This window comes from Elaeis guineensis, chromosome 11, assembly GCF_000442705.2.
Source record: "Elaeis guineensis isolate ETL-2024a chromosome 11, EG11, whole genome shotgun sequence".
NCBI lineage: Eukaryota > Viridiplantae > Streptophyta > Magnoliopsida > Arecales > Arecaceae > Elaeis > Elaeis guineensis.
This window is the reverse complement of record NC_026003.2, coordinates 109,617,257-109,620,889: the sequence shown is the minus strand read 5'-3', so window position 1 is coordinate 109,620,889 and position 3,633 is coordinate 109,617,257.

The following is a 3,633-nucleotide window of genomic DNA, read 5'->3' as shown; positions in this document are numbered from 1 at the left end:
GGGCGGGCCACCTGGGCCAGCCGCCCGTCCTTCCCGGGAAAACAAACCCGAGGGTAGAGAGCCCTCAATCGGACCACGACTCCACCCCTGGAAGATCCCTGCCCCTGTTCTGCCAGAGGACCCTCGAGACTCGAAGTCGAGAGGATTTTCTGGACCGGAGGCTCTAGGAGATGAACCGACGGATTGAAGAACTCCGCCATGCACCCCCACTTACGGTGAGGATATTTGTACTGACCCTCCCTTCTCCCAATGATCATGCAGGAACTGATCCCGTCAAACTTCAAGCTTCCCCAGTTTGAAAGCTACGACGGGACTTCGGACCCGGTGGATCATCTGGAGGCCTTCCGGACGATGATGCTGCTTCACGGTGCTCCTGTGATGCCATCTTATGCGCAGGCTTTCCGTCTACTTTGAAGGGAGCAGCGAGGAACTGGTACTCGGCTTTGAAATCGGGTACCATCTTTTCCTTCGATCAAATGAGCCATCAATTTGTGGCCCATTTTGTCCGCAGCCGGCGCCCCCGGAAGGGTTCGGAGTCCCTCATCAACATCAAGCAGAGGGAAGGGAGTCCATACGGGCCTACATCAACGCTTCAACATCGCGGCATTGGAGGTCCGAAACTTGGACCAATCAGTTGCCATGGCCGCCCTGAAGGCGGCCTTCAGAAGAATGATCTTTTGTTCTCCCTGGAGAGAAGTATCCCAGGGATTTCGCTGATTTACTGGCTCGGGCCGAAGGATACGCCCGAGCGGAAGAAGCCTTCAAAATGAAGGATGAAGAGACGGCGAGGGAGCGGCAAGCGGGAGACTCGAGTAAGCCCGCAATTGAAAAAAGGCCAAAGGAAGCCCGACTGCGCTCTCGATCTCCTCCCGGGCATAAGCACGGCCATACTCCACCCCGGGCGCGCAGGCAGAGAAGCCCGGACCGTGGGGTTCGGCGAGGTTCCCCATCAGAGAGATTCCGCAACTACGCCCCCCTCAATGCCTCGAAGGCCCAGGTATTGATGGAGGTCAGGGAGCAGCTCCCTAGGCCGGAGAGGATGCGCACACACCCCGGGAAGCGCAACCCCAATAAGTTCTACCTCTACCACCGCGACCACGGCCACGACACAGAAAAATGCATCCAGCTTCAGGATGAGATGAGGAGCTCATTCGGCGAGGTCGACTCGACAGGTTCATCCGCCGCAGGCCTGAGGGTAGAGGAGACCGGCCAAGAGCGCTCCCGCAGCCTGAACCGCCAAGAAGGGAAGAGCAACTCGGGGACCGGCCTCCCATCGGGACCATCAACTCCATCACCGGGAGACTTCAAGGAGGAGCGGGCCACCCGCGACCGTGGAGCTCAGAACACCTGTAAATGTATCACTTACGATTTCACTTTGAATCCAAATTCCTTTCTACTTAACGTACTCTTCCCACCTGGCGTGAATTTATTATGGCTGGATATGACCCCTCCAAAAACAAAGCCATGTCAGGAACAGGAGGAGAATCTTGTTCTGACATGAGCAAAGTCAAAGGCCCGGTTCTTTTAAACCGGATGGGGGGAGAGGCCTTACAACGCCCTAATGTGCCCCCACAGCCATGTCAGGAACAGGAGGAGAACCTCGTCCTGACATGAGCAAAGTCAAAGGCCCGATTCTTTTAGACCGGATGGGGGGAGAGGCCTTACAACGCCCTAATGTGCCCCCACAGCCATGTCAGGAACAGGAGGAGAACCTCGTCCTGACATGAGCAAAGTCAAAGGCCCGGTTCTTTTAGACCGGATGGGGGGAGAAGCCTTACAACGCCCTAATGTGCCCCCACAGCCATGTCAGGAACAGGAGGAGAACCTCGTCCTGACATGAGCAAAGTCAAAGGCCCGGTTCTTTTAGACCGGATGGGGGGAGAGACCTTACAACGCCCTAATGTGCCCCCACAGCCATGTCAGGAACAGGAGGAGAACCTCGTCCTGACATGAGCAAAGTCAAAGTCCCGGTTCTTTTAGACCGGATGGGGGGAGAGGCCTTACAATGCCCTAATGTGCCCCCACAGCCATGTTAGGAACAGGAGGAGAACCTCGTCCTGACATGAGCAAAGTCAAAGGCCCGGTTCTTTTAGATCGGATGGGGGGAGAGGCCTTACAACGCCCTAATGTGCCCCCACAGCCATGTCAGGAACAGGAGGAGAACCTCATCCTGATATGAGCAAAGTCAAAGGCCCGGTTCTTTTAGACCGGATGGGAGGAGAGGCCTTACAACGCCCTAATGTGCCCCACAACCATGTCAGGAACAGGAGGAGAACCTCGTCCTGACATGAGCAAAGTCGAAGGCCCGATTCTTTTAGACCGGATGAGGGGAGAGGCCTTACAACGCCCTAATGTGCCCCCACAGCCATGTCAGGAACAGGAGGAAAATCTCGTCCTGACGTGAGCAAAGTCGAAGGTCCGGTTCTTTGAGATCGGATTGGGGGAGAGGCCTTACAGCGCCCTAACGCGCCCCCACAGCCAAGCCGATAAAGGGAGGAGAACCTCACACTGGCTCGGGCAAAACGGAAGGCCCGGACTCCTACGGGAGCTGGGTTCCGGCCACGACGCAAAGAAAGACTTCACCCGGACTCCTACGGGAGCCGGGTTCCGGCCACGACGCAAAGAAGGACTTCACCCGAACTCCCACGGGAGCCGGGTTCCATCCACAAGAAGGACTTCACCCGGACTCCTATGGGAGCCGGGTTCCATCCACAAGGAAGACTTCACCCGGACTCCTACGGGAGTCGGGTTCCATCCGCTACACAAAGGAAGACTTCACTCGGACTCCTACGGGAGCCGGATTCCATCCGCTACGCAAAGGAGGACTTCACCCGGACTCCTACGGGAGTCGGGTTCCGTCCACGATGCCAAGGAAGACTTTCGACATCGGTTAGGAAGACAACGACATCTCCGAAATAATGTAGGGCCCGAACGGCCAAGCTCGGACTTGCGGCCATGTACGACGAGAAAGGCGAGCTAACGCATTGACGACTGGGTGCCCCCTGACGACGTCTACATCAGACAAGTCAAACGATAAGAAAGGTTCGGCGGACAGCAATATTAGTGCAACGCGCGGACGAGGTAACACAAAATGCTCTTTTTATTCCATTTTCGATATACACACTACAAAGCCAGGAAGGCCAAGGAAAGAAGGGCAAAACGACAAAAAGGAAGTAACTACATGACAAGACAGAAAGACAAAAAGAGCTCTAAGGAGGCCCTGCTCCCTCCGACCTAGAGTTATCTATTCCGTCCCTCAACCAGGACTGCCTCAGATTCTCGATTTCTTCTTCTAGCTCTTTCCTCTTCCGCAGCGCGTCCTGGAGCGCCTGACGAAGTTGCTGGCTCTCAGCCTCCGCCTCTCGACGCCTCTTCCTCAAAACTTCGGACTCCGCCTCCGCGTCCGCGATGGCCCGTCGCTCGAGTGCCAGTTGGATCTTCACTTGTTGCAGCTCGACTGTCTTTTCCCCAAGGGAGACAGAAATCCCCTTAATGGTGCCCCTTAGGGCTTGAAGCTCTTCAGAATCTTGGGTGGAAGTAAGCTGTGCCCTGCTAGCCAGCTGTCTCTGGAGATGGACAACTTCGTCGGCTGCCGTCCTGAATCTCCCTTTGTATTCTTCCACCTGCCTGCGC